At 37.8% G+C, this 25,508-nt stretch overlaps 1 long non-coding RNA gene and 1 pseudogene across 1 annotated transcript in view; both read right to left on the reverse strand.

The window, feature by feature from the left end:
* The window catches only part of LOC117083781, a 55,027-nt gene extending 37,650 nt beyond the window's left edge, over nucleotides 1–17,377 (reverse strand). Inside the window, exons 1-3 of the long non-coding RNA XR_004437211.1 lie at nucleotides 17,338–17,377; nucleotides 17,187–17,248; nucleotides 4,650–4,708 (exon numbers count right to left, since the gene is read on the reverse strand). This is a non-coding gene — a long non-coding RNA (uncharacterized LOC117083781). The remainder of the gene's footprint in view (nucleotides 1–4,649; nucleotides 4,709–17,186; nucleotides 17,249–17,337) is intronic.
* Nucleotides 17,378–17,379: 2 nt separating this feature from the next.
* LOC117083780 lies at nucleotides 17,380–18,360 on the reverse strand (annotated as a pseudogene).
* Nucleotides 18,361–25,508: the final 7,148 nt, after the last annotated feature.

A 25,508-nucleotide genomic window follows, 5' to 3' on the forward strand; every position in this document is an offset into this window, starting at 1 on the left:
TCTAAAGACTCTTCAATCTAGCAGTGACTGAAGTCAGTTATCTCTATGTTCAAAAGTCATCTCTTCTGAGGACTTGGTTGGTCACAGACATCTATGTGCTCCTAATTCTATTTTTATTAGCATTCTTATCACACTGCTTTGGTATTATTTACTCAAATATCTTCATGTCTTGCACTCTTTAAGGCAGGCACTTTGTCTTTTCAACTCTAATTCTAGCAGCCAGAACAATGCCTGACACATAGAAGTCACTAAAATACATGTCTATGAGCTTTTCATGAATTTACATTTTTCCATGAATTTATGTTTGAGATCTGAACAAAAATTAGTACAAAATAGAAAAAAACTTTTAAAATAAATGAATGTATTTAATTAAATTTCCATAAACTGCTCCATTCATGTCTTATTACCTATGACATTTAATATTCATAAAAATTCATTACATTAAAAAATGTAAGGTATATTTTCACATCACAAAAATTTCTGAGGATGCAAAACAATTACCAAGAAATTATAATCAATCTTGAGTTATACATAACCAAATAATTTTGGATATAAAAGGATAAAAATTCTTTCAAATTATTTTTACAGTAAAAAATCTATACATAATTAATATGGAATATTGGTGCATTTTGATGTGATATGATGTGGGGTAGGGCCTATAAAAGTGGGAGTGCCCAGTCCGTCAGAGGTCTTAAACAGCCTGATAACAGTAGGCCAGAATTTAAACAGGCTAGCTCAAGCATAGTGAGACTAATCAAGAAAAGCTTCTTAGTGGAGGTTTCCCTGATCTTCACTATAAAGGTGGAGAGAGAGAGATGGTTTGGAGAAGCGGAGTTAGACTTCACCAGAACTAATCTTATAAGTAAGCAAAGTAAGAGACTGAGAGTATTTTCCAAGATGCTAGACAAGACCCCTTGACTCATTGCACCTTCATTCCCTCACCCGAGAAACTTTTCCACTATGCTTTTTGAGATCTAAAATTCTACCCAAAAGAATAATTTTATCTAAAACTTATGTCAGCTAGTATATGTAGATGTGGCTGAGAGATACAACCCTTGAAACAATATATTTGATTTAGACAATAGTGTGAGTTTAACATTTTCTTTCTTCTGGTTAGATTTGACTTAAAAAAAAAAAAAAGAAAGAAATACATTTAGTGCAGGCAGGCACTAAATGACCAAGTAGGGGTACACTTGGAGAGGAATAGTAAGCCAGAATATCAGAGACAAAAAATGCCAGTGGTCTACTGTAGACTGCACTTGAGACAGCTCGCATTCATGGTCAAAACCCAAGATTATCACAAATTGTACTGAACCAGCTTTTGGAGAAATGTGAGTTGTGGGAACCACTGAGGGCTTGTGAGTTATGAAGCAACCTGGTCAACAAACGAGGATGGAGAATAACCTGAGGCTGAAAAAGAAACAGAGAAATGGCAAATGGTAACAAATGGTAACAAATGGCAGCAGCCACCACATTCTTACTGAGCCACTGCAAGAGGGGAAAAAATGGATTCATGCTATACAGATGCTAAAGACAGGATAGTTCACCTTAGCATTTCTATTGCTAGTCGTTTTATATATTTTACTTACAGAGTTTAATCATACGTCCCAACTAATAGATGAACTAAAATTGTCTCTAGGAGAAACAGCAGTGTTTAATGGTCACTCTGAAATATCATGCATGTATAACCTCTAAGGTTAGCAATACCTATTATCTTTATCCAACATCTGGGAAAACATCCTTTTAAGTCACCATATTTTTAAAAGAAACTTAATTCAAGTTAGCAAATAGAATATACACAATAATGCCAGGAGACTGGCAGATCAAAAGTGATAGGAGTATTTGTAATGCTTATCCGTCTCAGAAACTCAGAGGTGGCATGGAAAGACTCAGTCCTATCATTAGGGTTGAGTAAACCAGAATTTCACAGCAAGTCTTTGAGCCCATAACCATTTATAACTAAATTTATTCTTACTTTAAAAATGGAAATCTATGCAGTAGTTGGGAGAAGAGTAGTTCTTTTCACTTCATTGTTTTATATTATTTTTATCTGTCCTTTGCTTTCCATGGGTAAAACAGTTAGTACCCAAGATAGTATCAGCCGGTGCCTCCATTATTCCTACAACATTAAACTTCCTAATTCCTTTTCCCTGTTCTCATCATAAAATATTAAATCTCACACCCTCTAATATTCACAAAATTTCAGCTCAATCAACTGAGCAAAGAATTATTATGCAAGAGTTTGTCTCTATCCTCTAATTAGGGAGGAGTCGAAGTATTGATCTTCAAAAGACCTTTAGGAATGTTATGAAAATGGGTTACCATTTATTCTAGGAGGGCTCATTGAGGGTCTTATTTAAAATAAACAATATCATCCTTTCAAAATCAGGGAATGAAAAAAGTGTATATTTTTCTCAAAGTATGAATGCCACAAGGGTTTCTCACATTGATTCATCGCTTATAGATAAAAACAACTTAAGCTGATTTTTCTTGTATATAGAGTAAGTGTAAAATGTTCCACCAAAATAGGTAATGACATTTTTGTGTCCATAAATGTGCATGTAAGTCCAATTATGTATTTGTTGTCATTTAAACATCACCACCATTATTGAAACAGAAGTGCCGGTACTAATTCTTGCTGTCACTTTTTCCAAAAATGAAAATAAGGCTTTTAAGCAAAATGCTAAGGTTTTCAATGTGAATTATTCATTCTTTGCATGGCCTTAGCAGAACACTCTCAGCAAAATAGCTAAACAAAAGCCTACCAGGGTTCTGGTTTCTAATCTGGTTAAGAAATACATTATAGAATTTTTCTTTCAACTTCACAGTTAATGGAAAAGTTTTCCTTTCCTGAAACTCAGCAAAGAGTTCAAGAAGCCTTCTCTAACTACCACAGCCTCCATCTAATTGAAGTACCATGAACAGACCTTGAAAACAGTGGCATTAGTCACACAGCTAAACAAACTACCTTTGATGGTACCAGCCAACCAATCAGAACCATTCCCCAGATGATCTTTGTGGGAATAGCAATCCATTAATAATAACTGAAGTAATGATCTTTCATGCCACCTTTCTTTCATGTAGGACCACTCCACTGGTAATCTCTTAGGGGAACTATTAGCTACTTCAGTGTCCTTCAGAGAGGGCATGCTGCCGGTTCCAACATTTATTTCCACTGTAACTATTTTTTCTCTCCCACAGAAGTGCCTTTTAGAAATTAAAATAATTCTCACTGTGACTCTAGCAGGTAGACAGGGATAAAGAAAAGAAGAAATGAGTGGCAGAATAAATGAATTAAGAAGGAAAACACCTTCTTCCCCACACCTAGCTCTGAATTTCAAAGTTATCAAAGATAAGTAATGCACTTAATTATTTTATCCCATCGTGGTTCATTATCACTATTCTTTGTCATTAAGGAGACTAAATCTATGTGTATCTAAATGGTTCATACTAAATATAAATAAAGTTTTACAGGATTTTTTTTACCCCTGATCTTAATAGCTATGAATATATGCTACAAGAGTGAGGGTAGGAGAGAATAAAAATCTGAGGTAGTCCAAGCTGTACCCCCAGCTTCCTACAATACTGAGCTCCAAGTTGGGGTCTATGTATCATTTGATTTCTCATGTTTAGTGCCTCGCCCTGCATAGGTACTCAATAAAGGTTTCATGAATAAAATTTCTCCCATGAAAGGACAAATCAGGCAGAAATCAGCCACACTGCTGAATCTTCTACATTCTGCACATTAGCTGCCTTTGCCATTTTCAGTGTCAGCCTGAACATGGCTAATACTTTATTTTGATTCTATGCTTCACGCTCTCAACCTTCATTCTCTTACAGGGTCTCCTTATATTTTCCAGAGTATAGTTAGATCAACTACCACAAACTCTTAGCAATGGAGGAGATAATTTGGTAAACATTTTCCATTAGCTAAACTGTACAGAATACCTCATATAGTGAAATCTTTACCCAACTAGTATGGTTTGGCTCTGTGTGCCCACGCAAATCTTATCTTGAATTGTAATCCCCATGCATTGAACGTGGGGCCTGATGAGAGGTGATTGAATCATGGGGGTGGACTTCCCCCTCACTGTTCTCATAATAGTGAGTGAGTTCTCACGAGACCTGGTTGTTTAAAAGTGTGTAGCACTTCCCTCTTCTCCCTCTCTCTAGATCCTGTCACCATGTGAACATGTACTTCCTTCCTCTTCACCTTCCACCATGATTATAAGTTTCCTGAAGCCTCCCAGCCATGCTTCCTGTACAGCCTACGGAACTGTAAGTCAATTAAACCTCTTTTTTTCATAAATTACCCAGTCTCAGGTAGTTCTTTATAGCAGTGTAAGAACAGATTAATAAATCCACCCTTAACCCCAAATCTGTTGACTTAAAATAAACTGGTTGATAAAAAAAAAAAAAACCTTCCTCCAGCTTATAAAATATTTTAGCAGTTCCTAACTTTTCACATCACTAGCACCTCTAACATGGTGAATAAATAACCAAAAGATATTAAGAAAATATCAGTGATTCATATTTTTATTCATTAAATGTATCCATATGCAAACCCTAGATTGGGTAGTTGGTTTGTGCAACAGGATGAAAATTTGAGATAGTAACAAGATTTCCTCCTTTCAAGAATCTGATTTTACCTTATGGTTCTTCTCACTTGGTCAGGACTACACATTATTTCAGGAAAGGAGGAAAATACCTAAAAGAATGCAGAATACAAAGACAGTCAGTTCTTGTTTTCTGATTGCCATAACAGGTTCTTAGAACTCATTTTTTAGAACATATTTATAAAGAAAATTCTCAAACAAATACAAAAGCAGAGAAACTAATATAATTAGTTCCTATATATGTAGCACCCCATTTAACCATTAACTCAAAGCCAATCCTCATTTATCTATACCTACCTAACACTCCCCTTCTGTCTTGAAGTTTTGAAAGCAAATCCCAGACATCATATCATTTCACCCACAAATATTTAGCATATTTCTCCAAAAGACAAAGGATTTTTGGACTCCCTCTTTCTACATCAATCTTTTTGTTGTACACGATGTATTAATTGGAAGAGGCTCATCTTTTAAATATGATCACAATATTCTTACCACACTTAAATATTAAATAATTCCTTAATATCATCAAATATGTAGGGAGTCACATTTCTCCGATGGCTTCATAATGAAACACAAAGCTTTTTATCTGTAAAATCTGAGGTTAAAGAATTTCAAAAATCTAATCTTAAGGATTCAGGACATATAATTTATCCATTAAAAAGTAATTAGGCCAGTGCAGTGGCTCATGTCTATAATCCTAGCATTTGAGAGGCCAAGGCAGGAGGATCACTTGAACCCAGGAACCAGGAGTTTGAGACCAACCAAGGCAATAAGCAAGACACTTTCTAAGAAAAGAAGAAGAAGAAGAAGAAGAAGAAGAAGAAGAAGAAGAAGAAGAAAGAAGAAAGAAGAAAGAAGAAGAAAAGAAGAAAGAAGAAGAAAAGAAGAAAGAAGAAAGAAGAAGGAGGAGGAGGAGGAGGAGAGAGGAGGAGGAGGAAGACGAGGAGGAGGAGGAGGAAGAAGAGGAGGAGGAGGAAGAAGAGGAGGAGGAGGAAGAAGGAGGAGGAGGAGGAGAAGGAGGAGAAGAAGGAGAAGAAGAAGAAGAAGAAGAAGAAGAGAAGAAGAAGAAGGAGGAGGAGGAGGAGGAGGAGGAGGAGGAGGAGGAGGAAGAGGAGGAGGAGGAGGAGGAGGAGAAGAAGAAGAAAACTACTGCAAATGAGTAAGTAAGTTGGAAAAAAGAGGAGAGGAGAGGAGTGGAGAGGAGAGGAGAGGAGAGGAGAGGAGACATACCATCTCATTCCAGAGTCTAAAGAGAGATTGTCATTCCAGAGGCTAAAGAGAGATTGTCCAGACTAGAGAAAGTAAAAGGGCGGGGGAAGAAAGCAATCGTGCTAGATGTTTAAAATGAATTGGAGAATGAGTTCTCCCCTCAACTCTTGATGCCAAGTTTCCAAAATCCTTGGTGAGTATATTGGTCTGCTTAGGTTGCCCTAACAAAATACTAGACTGCTTAAGCAACACAAACTTATTTTCTCATAATTCTTGAGGCTGGGAAGTCTAAGATCAAGGTGTAGGTTGATTCAGGTTTTGGTGAGTTCTCTCTTCCTGCTTTGCAGATGGCCTTTTCACTATGTCCTCATACAGAGAAGAGAGAGTGAATGAACTCTCTGGTGCCTCTTCTAAGAACATAACACTATCTGACCAGACACGGTGGCTCAGGCCTGTAATCCCAGCACTTTGGCCCATAGAAAACATGTTTTGACACACCTGATTAGTAGACTGTAAAATTTATTTTATTTTTATTTATTTATTTATTTTTGAGATGGAATCTTGCTCTGTCACCCAGGCTGGAGTGCGGTGGCGTGATCTCGGCTCACTGCAAGCTCTCCCTCCTGGGTAGACACCATTCTCCTGCCTCAGCCTCCTGAGTAGCTGGGACTACAGGCACCTGCCACCACGCCTGGCTAATTTTTTGTGCTTTGAGTAGAGACAGGGTTTCATGGTGTTAGCCAGGATAGTCTCAATCTCCTGACTTCATGATCTGCCCGCCGTGGCCTCCCAAAGTGCTGGGATTACAGGTGTGAGCCACTGCGCTCAGCCTCTTTTTTTTAAAAACAGAGTCTCACTGTGTCACCCAGGCTTGAGTCCAGTGGTGTGATCTTGGATCACTGCAACCTCCGCCTCCCAGGTTCAAGCGATTCTTGTGCCTCAGCCTCCCAAGTAGGTGGGATTACAGGTGCATGCCACCACGCCCGGCTAATTTTTATATTTTTAGTAGAGACGAGGTTTCACTATGTTGGCCAGGCTGGTCTTGAACTCCTGACCTCAAGTGATCTGCCCACCTTGGCCTCCCAAAGTACTGGGATTATAGGTGTGAGCCACTGTGCCCACGCCTGTCTATCTCTCGATTTATTCTTAATTCACTTGATGATTTGGTGACCTGCCCTGCATGGCTGGCCAGACTCTTGGAAGACATAAAATAATATCCAATCACATCTCTCTTCTGGAAAAGCTGTGTTCATACCTGGTCCACCCAAATATAAGAACTATTATCCCTGAAAATTGTTCCTTTGGGCCCCACAAAAAAGAAAATTTCCAAATTGTCATTCCTGGAATTGCTAGGTTGCCTGGTTTTAAGTTCCATATAGTGCCACAATAATAGAAAAACAATAATAATAATATAGCCATCTTGATAGGTTTAAGACACTGTTCTAGGCACTTTAGATGGGCTACCTCATTTCATTTTCATAAAAGTCCTTTATGTAGTTGCTGTTATCCCCAATTTATAGATTAGAAAAACAAAGTCACACATCTAGTAAGTGGAAGAACAAAGAGATTGACTCTTCCACGTGTGTAACTCATTGGAGTCACACATTTAAACACTATTCTCTGCATCCTTTACTTGATAATTGAAAAAAAAAAACAAAGGTTTTTCAGGAATATGGTCTCCAGAGGTACCATTTCCTTGAACTTTTAGCTCTTTATATTTTTTATTTTGTATCATTAAACTTCGAAGTACAGAGAATAAAATGTGCTTAAAAATAAATTCTTTAAAATGCTAACATATTAATGTTTTTAACTATAATAAGCTTTGTATTTATTATCAAACTGCTTTTGCAAGCTACAAGTATAGAATTTGACCTGGTATTCATGACTAGGGTTTCTGTAATTCTAAGTCAGAATTATTTTTTTTAAAGAAATTATGAGACAATGGCTGATAATGTTGAAAAAAAATCCATATTTACGGGAGATTTTTCAAGTGACTTACTATGATGTCTATTCATTGGAAGAAAGCTTTTGAAAAGACAAGTATATAAAGAAGTTATCCTACAGTGAACAGAACAAAGCCCATTAATGACAATGATGTGAACACTCAAGGAATTATTAAAAGAACTTTTCACTTTGAGGGAAAATTAATTTACCCAGAATTTAGTGCAATTGTTTAAATAAGAAAATCAGCTAGAAGGCAGCAGACCTTGTGGCCAAAGTTTTGCCTAAAGCCATAGCAGTTGGAAGGAATAAGTGCTCTGCTTTTCTCTTTTATATTTTGTCACTGGAGGCATACACATTAGTAGCTCTTAACATTATTTCTCTAACAGCATAGCTTTTTTTTTTTTTTTTCCTGTCAGAACTTAATATAATTAATAGGCCTGGAGACTCATCTCTGTTTTATGTACACACACTTTTAAACTCCTATTTCCTGAGTTTTGGGGAAAATAGCTTTATTTCATCTAATTCTACTTTTTTCTTTTTAAATATATTCGAATATATAGAGCCTTGCACATAAGAAGTAGTTGTTTACCAGGGACGCTTGTTCTGAAGCAGAGATGGCTTCTCTATCTGGTTGCCTTCAAACTGAGTAGCTACTTTGTCTTTGAAAGTCCATTGAGTAGCCATTTTTGCCTAGGAAAGTCGATTCATACTTCTAACTGATGTAGATTATTCTCTTCCTAAACTAACCAATGAACCAGGAATAAAAGCAGAATCCAGAGAGGCTGGACAGGCCCCTTGGCCTCATATTTCATTTAATTCCCATTTTCTCTGTTTGTCAATCTATAGGTAAATTGAAACCTTCATTGCCCCTGCTTCAGGAAAGAGAGACAGAAAAAAAAGTAGGAAAAAACCCAAGTAACTAGTTCTTGGTTTTCGAACTTCAAAGTGATCTGACCATATCCATTCACACAACAATTTAAGAAATGTTCTGGGATAATTCCCACATAAGATGCAACTCCAGTGCATGAGTTGAATGGTGTGTCTATGTTGTCTTTAGCCCATAAACAGAGAAAAGATGACACTTTGGACTACAGAGAAAGTTTCACACTGAGTGTCCGTGAGATTCATACTTCTCCTTGAAGGATGACTGGTTTCAAATGCAAATAGATGGGCATTCCGATTCAAGAACCAGCCTAAGCAAGGGGCACAGGCAATGAACTCAAGACTCAGCAGTGACTATGTGAGTTCCCTAGAAGACTCACCTGAGAGGGAATCCATCAGGGTGACCACAAGCACATTAGATTCCCCTATGGATACTATATTAAGTGCTGACTTCTTCATTAATGTCACTGTGTCATGGATGGAAAATGTTTCTCAATTACAGGGAGAATTTAATGTCATTGTTTTGAGAATTTACCCTTAGAGCTTCGCCTCATAAAATGACAACATGCTCCCATCAAATAATATATGTGCTCCCTGCTTCTAGCTGAGGTTCTGTACTCTAGGACTCTATTCTCCTGCATGTTTCTAAATCTTTGCATTGCAGTCAAGCCTTATTTCCTCAAGGATTGGTTCAACCATATATTAGTCCATTTTTACACTGCTGATAAGGACATACCCGAGACTGGGTAATTTGTACAGGAAAAAGTGTTTAATGGACTTACAGTTCCACGTGGCTGGGGAGGCCTCATAATTATGGCAGAAGGCAAGGAGGAGCAAGTCACGTCTTACATGGATAGCAGCAGGCAAAGAGAGAGCTTGTTCAGGGAAACTCCCATTTTTAAAACATCAGATTTCATGAGACTTATTCACCACCACGAGAACAGCATGGGAAAAACCTGCCCTCATGATTCAATTACCTCCCACCGGGTCCCTCCCACAACATGTGGGAATTCAAGTTGAGATTTGGGTGGTAACACAGCCAAACCATATCAAACCATAACTTTGTATGTGAAATTTTCCTGACATCTCTAATCGTAGAAGCACTGTCCCTCATTCACTATTAAGTGGTATGCATAACTTAATTAACATTACCACATGGTTGTATGCATCGTTTCACCTATATTTCCTTCTGACTGCACTGTTGATCTTCCAGGACATAAACAACATCTTTTTTTTTTTTTTTTTTTTTTTTTTTTGAGACAGAGTCTCGCTCTGTCTCCCAGGCTGGAGTGGTGCAGTGGCCGGATCTCAGCTCACTGCAAGCTCCACCTCCCGGGTTTACGCCATTCTCCTGCCTCAGCCTCCCGAGTAGCTGGGACTACAGGCGCCCACCACCTCGTCCGGCTAGTTTTTTGTATTTTTTAGTAGAGACGGGGTTTCACCATGTTAGCCAGGATGGTCTCGATCTCCTGACCTCGTGATCCGCCCGTCTCGGCCTCCCAAAGTGCTGGGATTACAGGCTTGAGCCACCACGCCCGGCATAAACAACATCTTATGCATGTCTTTCAGTCCTTAGCTCCAAGCCCAATGCTTGACATATGTTAAACACTCAATTTAAATTTCTTTTTCAGGGGAAAGTGGTGGGAAGAATGAACTTTCCTTGTAAGTACCTAGGTAACCTCAATTAGGCAGGTCAGAAGCTGTGAAGGTAAATATAAGAATAGAGAAAGGAAGCATAGAACTTGTTTTCCCAGACAAGCACTACTATATTAAATTATAACTAACGCATTTTGACTTTCAAGTCTTCTTTACTCCATTTTAGGGCTTCAGCCTCCAGGATCCCTGGCACCCTTCAGACATCCTTGGCTGATGTGAGTTTCTCACCTGGACTTTCCTCCCTAGGCTGAATCCAATGTCCCACAAAGTTTTCTATTCCTTCCTCACAAACCCACATTCTATTCTCTGCATTAGCTTACTGCTGTCTGCTAGCAAATCTAAAACTTTCACATGTAGAAATAGGTAATTGTGTTCCCAGTGTGTTCTGTAGACAGAAACCTCCTGAGATACTACATGAAAACATATTTCTCAATTAAATTTGGAAAATGTGGCTGGTACACTGGATCATGCCTATAGTCCCAGCACTTTGGAAAGCCAAGGCAGTGAATCACTTGAGGCCATGAGTTTGAGACCAGCCTGGACAACATGGCAAAATCCTGTCTCTACTAAAAATACAAAAATTAGCCGGGCATGGTGGCGCATGCCTATAACCCCAGCTACTTGGGAGGCTGAGGCAGGAGAATCGCTTGAGCCCAGAGCTGGAGGCTGCAGTGAGCTGAGATCATGCCACTGCACTCCAGCCTGGGTGACAGAGCAAGACTGTCTCAAAAAAACAAACAAAATAATTGGAAAGGGTTTATACAAAACCTCCCTCTTATAGACTCAAATGTGCATTAACATATTAAAGGCTCAGAGAAGTCTTACACTAAGGGAACTTTGTTGATTTTGTTTAATATTTGACCATGAATCCTTTTTGTAAACTATCACCTCTTAAGGTCGTACAGGACCCCTGTTCCACAGAACACACCACAGAAAGCGCTAGGTAAGGATTAGTAATTCAAAGTGGCTTATCTGGGTAGCAAGAGGTGTTTTCTGAAGACAATAGTTTAACCAAAAGGCCTGCTGCTTTAGTAGAAATTTCAGGTGCCTGCTTGCCACGGAACTTTTGGATAAATAGTCTCTAGAGCCCTTCAGATCCTAACATGATGGAGGAATTTTTTACATGTTTATCAAGTGTTAAGCAATGTGCTATATGTGTTCACATATGTTCTTTCAGTTAATCTGAAAAACAATCCTAGTTATATTTTCACTCATTTTAAAAATAAAGAAAGTGAGCTCAGAGGTTACATAGCTTGTCCAAGATCACACAGTTAGTAAGTGGTGAAGACGGCTCAAATCCAACCCTTGTAGCATTGAGTCTCGTATCAAGGTCTTCATGCTACCTGAATTTCTAGGTCAGTATCTCTCAAAGCCTCGTCCTAGGATGCTTGTCAGAAATTTAGATTCCTAGGATCTATCCTAGGTGTACTAAATCAGAGTTTTAGAGATTGGATTAGGAACAGATGTGTTTAACAAGCTCCTCAATGGATTATTACACACTCAAAGAACCACTGTTCTTGGTGTACGTCATTTTCTACCACGTTGTACTAGCATCATCCAACTAATTAATAAGTTAATATATTATAATGTTGTACCTCACTCATATTATCCTACTGTCAAGTCCAACACAATAAAGTCTCCATCCTACATTGTCCTCAAATGTTACCAGATAAGTCCCTTGAGTAAGGCAACTCAGTATACCCTGAAAATGAATTAGACAACAAATGAATCTTCTGATGCATTGTTTTTGTTGGTGTTACAGGTGAAACCCACCACTTCTAGAGGTTATCTCAGTAAAATAATTTATGTCTCAGATGGCCAAAAATTGAGGGCAAAAAATATCCAATGAAAGGCAGGGTTTGAAATTAATCAAAAAAGCTCAGAAGGCTTTTGACTTTCCTCATTTAAGAGTGATAAAAAGATTTTGCTTCTTCCTTTCAGCTGATGCCTTTTATATCCTACTATCTTCCTCTTCACTAATTCCCTAAACAAACCAGTTGTCCTTTCTGTAAAATGGCCTCTCATAAAGAGCAAAAAAGCCAAGTAACTGTCTTTCTTTTCTTCTCTGGATTGTGTGACATATTTTCTGCTGTACAGTGAGGTGCCCTAGCCAAGAAATAGTGAAAAACAGCCAGAATGTATATAAAGGTGTGTGTGTGGTGGGGAATTAGAGAGTGAAGAAGAGGGAGAGAGAAAATGGAAAGGCCCTTTTCCCTTTCTTTTTTCGTTCCTTAGTTAGAAACCATCTCTGTTTTTATCTCTTGTGTTTCCAATTAATTATTATTGTTATAGACTTCACATAATGTAACTGATGTATCAGGGCTCTGTACTTCCATTTAGGAGAAAATTAGTAAGGTTCAAAGTGAAGAAATAAGTAACCAAGGTAAAGAATGGATATTAGTATAGTTGACATGTAGACAGAGACTGATAACTGTCTACTTTGACATTCATTCTCACCTTCCTCCTTATTAATAAAACTCCAGTGCTCAGCTGGACACATTACTGCCCAGAATACAGAATACAATCCCAGCCTTTCTTGCAGCTAGGCGACAACATACACTTAAGTAATGGCTTTCGAAATGCAGCTGGAAGAGATCTGCGGCAGCTTCTGGGAATCTCTTTTGCCTTCAGTCTTACACATCTTCTCTTTATTCCCGCTGGTTGGAATGCAAACATGACTGGTGCTAGAACTGCCATTTTCAGAAATGAGGTAAGCTTAAAATGGCAAAGAAGCAAGAACAAAGGAGTTGGAATCCCCAATGACCATGGAGCCACCAGATCAACCCTGGACTCATTATCTCCAGAATAATTTCACTTGAAAAAGAAATAAACTTTTAATCTTGTTTATGTCTTTATAACTTTGGGTGTGCCATCATATGCAGCTGACCCTATGTTGACACAGCCTCTGTTCACTCAAGGACTGCAGACAGCATGACTCTAGTCCTGACTTTGTTTTGATGTAAGTCAAATAAAAGTGATTCTATCAATAATGATGTTTTTGTGTAAAAATATTAAATCCTAGTTATCTTAAGATGTTCAGCTCACAGCTACAAAGCTGTGTGATTCCATGATTCTTCAGTGAAATGGCATGAGGGCCACAGGTGGTACAGGAGAATGCAAGAAACTGCGCACATTTATACGTGACTTAGGCAACTTTTTCCTCACATAGGGCATGTCAGGCCTCTGAGCCCAAGCTAAGCCATCATATCCCCTGTGACCTGCACGTATCCATCCAGATGGCCTGAAGCAACTGAAGATCCAAAAAAGAAGTGAAAACAGCCTTAACTGGTGACATTCCACCATTGTGATTTGTTTCTGCCCCACCCTAACTGATCAATGTACTTTGTAATCTCCCCCACCCTTAAGAAGATTATTTGTAATTCTCCCCACCCTTGAGAATGTACTTTGTGAGACCCACTATCCCAAAACCTATAACAACTAATGATAATCCACCACCCCTTGCTGACTCTCTTTTCGGACTCAGCCCGCCTGCACCCAGGTGAAATAAACAGCCATGTTGCTTACACAAAGCCTGTTTGGTGGTCTCTTCACACGAACGTGTGAGACAGGGCAAAATCTAAACTGCTCAATTTTAAGTTAAAACTAGATGACTGCTATTTCTAAAGTTTCTATATACTGACTTTTTCTTTTCCATTTTATTTATTTTTTAAATTCAAGTTTTATTTTAGATTCAGGGAGTACATCTGCAGGTTTGTTATGTGGGTATATTGCTTGATGCTAAGGTTTGGGGTACAAATGATCCCATATGCAGGTAGTTATCATAGTAGCCAACAGTTTTTCAACCCTTTCCCTGCTCCCTCATGCTGTAGTAATCCTCAATGTCTATTTCCTTATAGCAATGGTCATACCTGATCAACACTGAAAACTTGGAAAACACAAATGTTTCTCCTTTCCCTTGTTTCTTCTCACTCTTTGTTTCTCCCACGGGTACACAGCAAAGACAAGGAGAATGTCAAAATCTAGAAGTTCTAGGAAACCCAAGGGAAAAAAGGATTGAGGTTTTCAAATGTGCTTGTCAATTGCCATAGACTGGGCCGTGGTTTGAAGAGGAGCAGTTGGCATGTCTGTGTTTTCAGAGCAAGTCTCACAGTAGCACCTTCCTCTGTTGTTGTTTTTCCTTAAGTTTTCCAGCTCTTTCTTCTTATGTAAATATATAAGTCCTAGACCCCATTTCATGCCTTATTATTCCCAAATAGCAAATGCATTAGGCCCTTTGATTCATCTGTGGAGAATGCATTTTGAAGCAAAGCTTAATACCCTAAAATGGTTAGTTCATGGGGTTTTAATTTTAAGAATATCAGAAAAGTATTAATTCATAGTCTTCAGCTGGCACAAAAACTCAATGGATCTCGTCATGGAAAATACCCTCTCCCGTCCTTTGCTCAAAAGTGTGCAGGAGACTTAATGGAAATCAAAATCCCTTGTAAAACATGTGCATTGCCCTGCTGGCTCCCTGGACCACAGTCTTGAAGAAAACTGTCTCCATAAGGGAAGCAAGTCCTTGAGGTCTTTTGGTGGCCAGCCAAAAGAAACCTCAAACGATGTCTGGGTCTTTCAAAATGCTTTTATTAGAGACACAGTTTTAGTCCCATGGCCAAGGGAAGGTCTGAAGACCCCAAATTTCTGCATTTTATTTTCTGCCCTGATTAGAACATCCTGATTAGTCAGATTATTTTATAAAAATAGGATTGTCAGATCCACATCGCAGAAATATTAACTTAAAATAGATAATGATTCATTAAAACTGCATAGTGCTAATGATAATTTGTAACTATTATTAACCAATGTGCAATTTTCCCCTCTATCTGCATAAGCATAACTTTTAAGCAAATGATCTTAACAGAAAGGATAGTTTCATAGTAAAGGGATAGTTGGAAAATAATTACTGAAAAACAAAGCAAACCAAAAAACAGAAGGAATGTTACTGCTTCTCTAAATGTTCTCAATGTAAAATTAAATTTCACCAATAAAAATTCTAATAAACAAATCTGGGAGAAAAAACAGCAAACATTTTTAATAAGTTAGATGTCTTTCAATTACTTTAAAAAATGTTTTCTATATGATCTTATCACTCAGTATAATACCCCAGCTGGCTACCAACTACAGAAACAGGATTCCTTAAATGCTTCCTGGCAAAAATCAGGGCTCAGCCTGTTTTAGAACTCATCCTAAGGTTGGTCTAGGTAGGAGCAATTTTAAAGTCCTAGTTCATTATCTTAAGTACTTAATGCTCTGACCTTGGACTCACTTTCTAGCAACTGCCCTTCTATCTTGTTTCTATGACCAGGCCTCTACTTAGAACCCCTGAGCTGGTCCTGACTCCATGTGTTGTACTGTACGCTTGACTCCACATCCTGCTTGGTTTGCCCCAATTATCTGAGGCCCTGGAGGCTTGTTCCTGAATGTCAGTCAGCCTAGAGATCAGGGCCAGTCACCTGCTTCCTCTTTTGCCTCATGCTTCCACCTGAATCTCCACGTAATTCCTAGTCTGGGAACCTCTGTTTGTCTTTGAGAACCTACCTCCTGCTGTATCACCTAATGTTGCTGTCTGATCAGACTATTACCTGTTTATGTCTCCATTCTCTCTGAACATTGTGGCCCATCTAGGTAGACTTCTTCTGAGTGCCTGAATCATTCCAAAGGCATATACGCTTTCCAGGTCCTCTCCGCCCTGCCTGGTCAAACTCTAAGCTATCCACCAACCTCCAGTCCTAGCACTGATTTCTTAAGTTTTATATATTAATATTTATTTATTTTCTAGGGATGGGGTCTTGCTATGTTTCCCAAAGTACAGTGGCTATTCACAGGTGCAATCCCACTACTGATCAGTATGAAAGTTTTTACCTACTCTCCTGACCTGAGCCATTTCATCCCTCCTTAGGCAATGTGATGGTTCCGCCTCCAGGAATGTCACCATATCGATGCCTAACTTAGTGCATAGCACAGGATCAGCATAGCACACTGCAGCTCAGAACTCCTGGGCTCAAGAAATCCTCCCTCTTCAGCCTCCCGAGTAGCTGGGACTACAGGCATGCACCATAACGCCTGGCATATTTTAATATTTTTTTGTATATCTCTAGCAGTATCTAAAAGCTCTACCTGTTCTTTTTTTATAAATTGCCACACATTATCTGTCCTTGGGGCTGAGTTATTAGGAGAGTCCTAAATATGGGAAAAGCAACAAGGGTGAATGAGGACAGAAAAGCTATGAGAGAGGTGCTGAGGAAAAGGTGCTGTACCAGGGTGACACAGAAACAAGCGGGAGGCCAGAGGATTCTGTTAACTGAAAGGAAAAGCTGAGATTCCAGAATGGGGCAACCTTCTTGGGGTGAGAAGGGAGGTTAGGAGGAGAGAGATCTTTTGAATCAGAATGGAGTAGGAATCTGTCTCTTTCACTGCCTTAGGGTCCTGGTAATGACAGATATTTCTACATTAGAGGCCAGGCACTTGATAGGAAGCTATGTAGAACTAGTGGAGGTTTTATTGTTGTATTTGTTCCCTCAATGCCAATTTCCACTGCAAATTAGGTGGGTTTTTTGTTTTTTTGGTTTTTTTTTTTCATTTCACAGGTGAAAGTATATAGTCTCCAAAATGTAGATAAAAACTGGCAACGTTTGATGAAAAAGTTATGTGACCTTCAATTTATTCGGCTTCTAAGAAAAAGAACCAGAAGTCAGAAAAATGGTGATTAGATCCAAACTCTAGTCCAATTCCTGTCTGATCTCATAGAAGCCATTTAACCTCTCTGAGCCTGAACTTCTCCATCTGTAAAAAAAGTTAGTGCTAAAATACGTCTTACTGTGCTGCAGAGTTCTTGTAAAGTTACAAAATAAAAGCCACCATTCATCCACTTCTTACCCTGGGCCAGACTTCAAACTCCCTGATTTAGGAATGTTAGCTCATCAATCCTCGCAACAGTCCTGTAAGATAAAAATCCACTTTCCAGATGGAAAAACCGAGGCTTCCAAAGGTTCAGCAATTTGCTATTAGACCTTTAATCTACACTTACCTGATTCCAAAGCCCTTTCTTTTTTTTTTTTCTTTTTTCCTCCTTTTAATTACATTTATTTTAATGCTGAATTTACTCCCATGCCATAAGTTTTTGTTTCTTCAGTTTCTTCTGGGATATCTTTTTCTGCTGGGCAACCTCCTCTTCTGGTTTAGGAACAATCTGTTCCTTTTCAGTAAGGATCATCTCAATGTGGCAGGGAGAGCTTAGGTATGGGTTAATCCGACCATGAGCTCTGTAGGTCCGTCCGCGCATCTTAGGTGCTTTGTTCACTTGGATATGCTTGATGACCAGAGAATCTACATCTAAACCCTTCAGTTCAGCATTACTCTCTGCATTTTTAAGCATGTGCAGCAAAAATTCAGCACTCTTTTTGGGCCACCGACTTTGTGTCCAGCCCCACTGCTTGGCCCGGGCACACCTGCCAACTCCACCATTGTAACGTTGGAATGGTACGCACTGTTTCTGTAAAGTGACATCTTTCAGATACTTCGTGGCTTTTCGAATATGCATACCCTTGATGGCCTGCACAGTTTTCTAAGTGTTCTTAACGTGAACACGAAGATTGGAACCTCTTGATTTGCATGATTTCGTGGGGTTCTCGGGGTCAAGTGAATAGCGAACCATTTTCACAGATTACCTTAGGCCGCTTAGGGAAAGAGGAAGAGCCTGAAGCCCTTTCTTTTAACTAGGTGCTAAACTGTGGGAAAGGATTAGCAACTATAACTCATATGTAAGCACATGAAAGGAAATACTAATAGGAACCCCGTCTTCCCTGCAGCATGCCTTGCTTATGTGAATCAGGCAGTGGGCTTCTTGTCACTGCTATTTTCACTGCAAAAGAAAAAACGAGACTACTGTTAAAAAAAAATAAAATAAACAATACAAAAGTATAAAGAGTAAAAACTTCACTGAATGCATAGAAGCAGAGAGTAGAATGGTGGTTTCTAGGGGCAGGGAAGGAGGAGAGAAGGGAGAGGGGTACATGCTGGTCAAAGGATACAAATTTTCAGTTAGGATGATAAGCTTTGAGGATCTATTATATAATATGGTGACTATAGTTAATAATAATGTATTGTAGGCTTGAAAATTTCTCAGAGAATAGACTTTAAATGTTCTCATCACAAAAAATAAGTATGTGAGGTGATGAACATATTACTTTGTTTTATTTCACAGTGTATACTACATATAGCAAAGCATGTTGTTGTACATTGTAAATATATAAGATTTTAGTTTGTCAATTATACCTTAATTTAGGAGAAACAGAAAAGTAAAAACTCTCTCTCTCACACACACACACCCATATACACGCACACACAGCAACCTGCCAATCTCAATTTTGCTCTTCCACATTCTACACGTATACATATATAGAGAGACTTTCATGAATAGAATCACACTACATGTATTATTCTGAGATTTGCCTGTTTTTCACTAATCAGTGACCCTCTTTCCATTTATAGATCTATCTCATTCTTATTAATGACTGCATAGTGTGATGTATCATATTTATCATCCTAATATTGAGGAACTCTTAGGTTTCCAATTCTGTTATCATAAGAAATGTTATAATGAGCACCATTATACATATACAGTCATGTACTGCATAACATTTCAGTGAACAGACTACATATGCAATTATGAGTATAATACTGTATGTTTACCATGCCTTTTCCATGTTTAGATACACAAATACTTACCATTGTGTTAGAAATTTCTGCAATCTCAGTACGGTAATACACTGTACCAGTTTGTAGTCTAGGAGAAATAGTCATATATACCACATATGGCCTAGATATGTGGCAGGCTATATATCTGGGTTTGTGTACATGTATTCTGTGATGTTTGCATGATGCCAAATCACCTAGCAATGCATTTCTCAGAATGTATCTGCATCCCTAAGTGATGCGTGACTCTATCTTTGGATTCACATGCAAAGTATTTCTATAGAACTGTTTTTAGAAATGAATTACTGGGCCAGGTAGTTTGTACATTTTTAACTTTGATGGGTACTGCATGTTCTCACTTATGAATGGAAGTTAAATGAGAACTTATGAGCACAAAGAAGGAAAACACAGACACTGGAGTCTACCTGAGCAGGGAGAATGATTAAACAACATGTAAAACAAACCCCCATGACAAGTGTTTACCTATGTAACAAACCTTCACATGTACCCCCAAACCTAAAACAAAGGTTAAAAAATTAAATAAATAAATAAATAAATAAGTACTAGTATTAGAAACATTTTTTTGATGGGTATCATGTCAATCTACATTTCACCACCGTGTACGCGTAACCTTTTCTCCACATCTTCATGGATACTAGACATGAGCAGGCTTTTAAATTTCTGCTAGCTTGATGGACAGAAAATGGTAACTTGCTCTTATTTGCATTTCCCTGAGTGCTAGTGAGATTATGAATTTATGTTTACTGCCTAGTTTGATTTCATCTTCCAAGAATGAATTGCCTCTCCATATCCTTTGCTCAATTTTCTATTGAAATTTTTTTTCTTTTTATTGTTGGATTTGTGGGAGAACTTACATATTGTGGTTATTACTCCTTTGAATATTGTATGAATTGCAGATATGTTCTTCCAGCCTCTGTTCTGTATTTTAACTTTTTAGAAATGGACCTTTATAGAAAATATTTTTATTTATATGTAAACTTGTCAATTCTTTCATTTATGACTTGGCAGTTTTATGTTTTGCTTAGAAATGTCTTCCCTAGTTATAGATCACAAAAAAAATTCTCTTGTATTTTATTCATGATTTTTCTGGTGTTAAGTTATTAGCACGGTTTTTTTGTTTATTTGTTACATTAAATCATTAATCCTTCTGTACTTTTTTGTGAACTGTAAAGATGTAATTGCATTTTTTTTCCCAAATGGGCAATCAATAGTACTACACTGATTTAAAATGTGTTTTTATCATAACTACATTCTGCTGTGTACACTGAACTTGTTGTAGACTTTGTATTCTGCTCCACTGATTGTTTTGTTTATTCCTGCATGAATATCCCTTTGCATTTTAGCGTATCTTCACTAGCACATCTTCATAATATTCTTTGCTCCTGGTAAGGCAAATCTCCAAACATGTTCTCTTCCTAAATTTTCTTAGCTATTATAAGTAACAATGCCAAGGTGCCCATATACATCCTACATGCCCATTTAGTTTTGGAGCTTTGCCAAATTCATTTTTAAAATTGTGCTGCTTTTGATGAGAACATCACTAATACATATCATGCCAAAAATGAAAAAAAAAAAAAAAAAAAAACCACTCTTTTTGAGGCTACCTAAAGTAGCAAATTCAAGCATTACACCATTATGGTAAAGTCATTTATACCCCTGATTGAGTGATCCAGAGAACTCCAGTCCTCTACATCTTTCCTCCTTTTCCGAATCATATGATGAGAGATAGATGTTTTCCAAATCTTGTTCCTTTGGAGAGGAAGAAAACTGATTAAAAATCCTGATTTTTCATACATGATAATATAACACACTGGCCATATAATTTGGAGCATTATTTAAAAATAATAATATATAATAGACATATTTAAGTAATTAGAGCCAGAGTAGTCCAGTGATTTAAATTATGGGCTTTAGAATCAGACAATTGAATTCAAATCCTAAATAGTGGTAAGTTATTTAACTTCTCTAGAGACTCGCTTTCCTCATCTACCTAAGGTTTAAATTGCCTACTTTATCATTTGTATGGATTAAAAATATGATGTGCAAATCATTTACATATTGCATCACTTAGGAGGTACCTAATAAATTGTGATTATTATTGCTAATAGGTTTTTCTGTTGTATATCTTGCATGCATATAGCAGTTTTTTCAAAGTGCTTTCATAGATCTTTTCTCTTCATGTTCCTTTTACAGGTGAAATATGGGCAGAGGGACACTAAAAGGGAGGGCTGCTGGCAATCATTCATTGCTATTGAAGGAAGCGAGGGGGAGCTTGAGAAAACACTGTACACTGAGGAATCTCAAGGACTCAGCTTCCTTCTGCACCCCTAGTCTAGATCTGAGAGGCAGAGCTTCTTTGAGAGCATTTGAGTGCTAGAAATTTATGAGGTTTTTATAAGATTACCCACTTAAAATAGATCATATTTAATCCCATTTAGGGTCTGGTTTAGATGAGCTTTTCTATATAACCATTGTGAATGAAAAGTACTATCAAAATTCTATCTTCCCCCTTACATTTGCACAAAATCAGCGGGAAAAAAAGATGCATTTACATTTTGCATCATTTATTTGATCTTCATTTTAGCCCAATAAGTTATATATTAAAAAATCTTCAGTGTGTCTAACTCGCTTACCTGCTAAATTAGCCAATTGCTTGCGATAGGCAACCTTTTTTGTAGGTGCCACTTAGGAGTAAGCTTAAACGGCCAACTGATGCTTTCAGTTCAAGCAGTGAACAATTGGATTTTTTTTCAACATTGTAAAAAAAATTCATTTCCTATCTATTTGCGAAGAATGACTTGCCTAGATATTTTGTTTGTACCTCTACAGCATTCATCAATGTGCTCTGGTATGTATGCAAGTTAGCATAGAATAACAAAGGCAATAAAAAATAAATAAACCTTGATTTGCTCATAATTAGGTTATTCTGGGACCAAGTCAGAGAATATGTCTTTTGGGGAGTGAGGTGCAAAAAACATGCTATGTGCCTTAATTATTGCGCATTTAAAAGTAGAGTATTACTTTCTGGGACTTAATGTCCAGTAAAGATCCTTGTCTTTTGAGTCATAAGATTATATGAAAACTGACATCAGATGGAAAAGGCAGAGCAAATAATACATATTTTACAAGTTTGCAATATAGTATTGGAATTGCATTTGCATCTATAGATCATCTGCGATCATTTGTTTTGTGGATGACAATGTAATAAAAATACAATTTAAGGCCAATTCTTAAGTGGACAAAGCAATAACCATATTTCAATAAAAAATGAGCACTTTTTAAAAAATTAATAAAAAGGTCACTTGGTACATGCATGAACATATATTTTTATATTTTGCATTTGCAAATAATGAAAGCTCACATGGGTTGTAATAATTGTTACTGGCTTTTAATATTGGGCAAAGCACAAATACAAAATGTACTTGAAGCTCAGCTTTAAGTAGATTATGAACATTTAATATAGAATGTTATCATAATATTCAGAGCACCAAATTGCAGACTTCTGTCACCCACTTTCAAGCATGCTTCTGAAGATCATAGTTAATTCTGCTGATTTATGGTAATGCTGCAGCATTATCGTCCACAGCATCAGAAACCACTAACAAGCTTAGTATAAGCTTGGGCTGAAATGGTTTGAGGTTTAAATTTCTGTAACGATTATAAAGTAGAAGGAGTAAAATCCCACTTCAGCATAAAAAAAAAAAAAAGTACTGCATTTCCACTCGGTATCACAACCATCCCCCACCTCCCAGTAGCCTTCCCCCACTGCATGAAGAAAAGTAACTTTTAATGGACTGGCATTTTAAATTTTCTACATAGTCTTTTCTAAATGGTAGTATTTCTAATTCAAATATATAATGCTCACAGTTTTTCCTCGGTGAGAACTGCTCTAAAAGAGGTTTCCCCACTCCATCCTTCTAAAATGATTGCTCTTTTTAAAACAAATTCCCTTCTAGAAGCCCCTTTTTTGAACATTAATTTACATTACACTCACTTTTCTAGAAAATGGTTAGAAATCAGAACATTTTAATGGCCATTATCCTCATCTGGCCAAATGATTGTGTCGTACTTAATGTGTGGCCCTTAAGCAGATGAGGCCCACTTATTGTCTTCTTCCCCGCTGTTGATGTCAAAAAAGGCTCCTGGCTTGAATCAGCATGGTTAAAAAAAAAAAAAAAAAAAGGAGGGGGGAACTGTCTATCAAGACTGCTCCCCAAAAGATGAGTGCCTCCTTGTCCATGAACACAATGAACAAACGCTGATGGAGGCAAAAGATTTGTGGCGTCTTCAAGATGAAAAATGTAGTAACATCAACACCATCCCTGCTGAGAGACAAAAGAGCAGCTACTCTGGTCACAAACTGATTTCCAAGAGAGTGAGCTAAAGGAACAATTCTGTGTCACACACTTGTGGCTGTTATCTCCTGCTTGGAATAGGACAGAAATAGATTCAACAAGAATTGGCTTCGTGTTTTCTACAAGAAAATCAATTCATGCCGCCCTTCAGATCTTTAACAAGTGTCTTTTTATGAAAAAGCAAACTCTTCCCTTTGGTTTTGGGGGAAATAGCCACAATTGAAAAATAAGGGAGTGAGGAAACATGTGTTCCACAAAGGTGCTAACAGTCTGGGGTGGAGTGGATTTTAGCCTGGGGCCATCCATGAATCCTTCCTGAAAGAATCACAGATGGTCCAGCAGCATGTATCTCCCCAAACTCTAATTTAAAAATCAACCCCTAAATAAGCTGCCACTTAGGATACATGGATAACATATAGGTAAGGAAAAAAGAATAATAATGTATATTGATTTATTGTTTACCTCTGCATTAAGTGTTAAGGAATATTTCATGACACGCTTTCTTATTTGACAGAAAAGATGACCAAATTTTAATATCTCTTTAGGGAAAATCTAGTTCAGAAAAAAACAACTGAGATTTCTAAAATTTTTCTCTCAGTCTATAAGGGTGAATGTTTTGTATTTGGCTGGAGGAGGTGTCTCTTCAGAGTCTACGCAGAAAGCATTGAACTCTGGCGATGAGGACTAGCAGTTGATGGTATGAAGGAGAGTGAAAGAGTAGAAAGTTTAAGCACAGTCAGGTTGCTGAGGAACTAAGGAAGGAAGGAGCTGGAAGGGTTGTAGGGGTTTGGTACACAGATGGCAAGTGTACCAAGGGGAATGGAGCCTTCGTGAATCCAAATGGGCTTACCAAGACAGAGCAGTGAGGTCAGTCGGGAATTTTCAGTGTAAAGTGGGTGACAGGTCAAAACAAACAAACCAAAAAAACAAACCCACGAAGGAAAGTAACTCATAATTTCAGTCCTTTTAGAACCCAGTGCTAAGCGAGGAAACCACAGGTCTCCGAAAGATTTGGGATGGTTCATCTTCTGAAGTTCAAACACTGACTCCTCACTACGGCTTTCTTTTCAGGATGTCATTCTCCCGCCTCCACACTCACTACCAAACAAACATAGAAATCTACTACTGTTCTCCCCATGCACTCCATTTTCTTCCAATCTGAGAGCCATTTGTGTGTATAATTGAAAATTAGCAGTGCAGCTGTTTGAAGAGAGTAATTTATCACAGCGCATTGTTCCTGCCTGACACTTTAGACCTGGCTCTAACAAGCCAGTGGTTACTGGGGGTTGAGCTACAGAAAGTGATTCGGCTGTAATGCTGCGTTTCCCCTGCTTTGTTGCTAATTGTAGCCTCTTTTTCTCCATTGAATTGGGAGTTGAGTAAAAGAGCTTGTTTGCTCTGTGCGGTGAGGCTGCCAGGGCCGCTTGGGCTATTATCACAAGATACTCTTGATCTTTTGAAAAGCAGGAAATAGAATTTTTCTCCAACAGGGAAAGTAATTTGCGATGCGTCCATTAGTTCTTCATTAAAGCAAGATTAAATTGCACGGCAAATCACATCTGTGTTTGGATGATTAAAGGGTGGCATTTTAGAGGCCAAAACTAATTACTAGCCAAAATGAATGGGAGTGAAAAAACAGTCATGTTTTTACATTAGATAGTGTGGCTTGTAATTAGATTCAAGCTAATTCCACTATTTCTTCTCTTTTAATGAGATGAGCCTGTCCTCATCTTTTTCTAGGCCATGCTAACAGCCCCAAATGTATAATTTTGATAATCCTAAGAGTTTACTTTATTGAAATTTCTTTGCTACCTGCCACAAGTGACTGTTCTCTCCAGTGGTACTTCATTATACAGAAACACAAGCTACTCAGAAATGTAGTTTACAATGTAAGTCATTCCTAGAGGAAAAAGAGTAATCTTAAATGAATATGTATAAATGTATATATTTAAGAATGTATATTTTTAAATGTTATTGAAATTAGCTATCTCCAGAAATTTGTGCTAAACAAATCCTTCTCAGTTGGGCAACTACAAGTATTTTTAGTAATGTGGAATAAGGAGTAAGGTATTTGCATGCAACAGAGTGTTGAAGTGTTCTAAATTCAGTGTGCATTGGGTGTTGGTTT

Source organism: Trachypithecus francoisi, unplaced genomic scaffold (assembly GCF_009764315.1).
Source record: "Trachypithecus francoisi isolate TF-2019V2 unplaced genomic scaffold, Tfra_2.0 Lachesis_group0, whole genome shotgun sequence".
NCBI classification, from domain to species: domain Eukaryota; kingdom Metazoa; phylum Chordata; class Mammalia; order Primates; family Cercopithecidae; genus Trachypithecus; species Trachypithecus francoisi.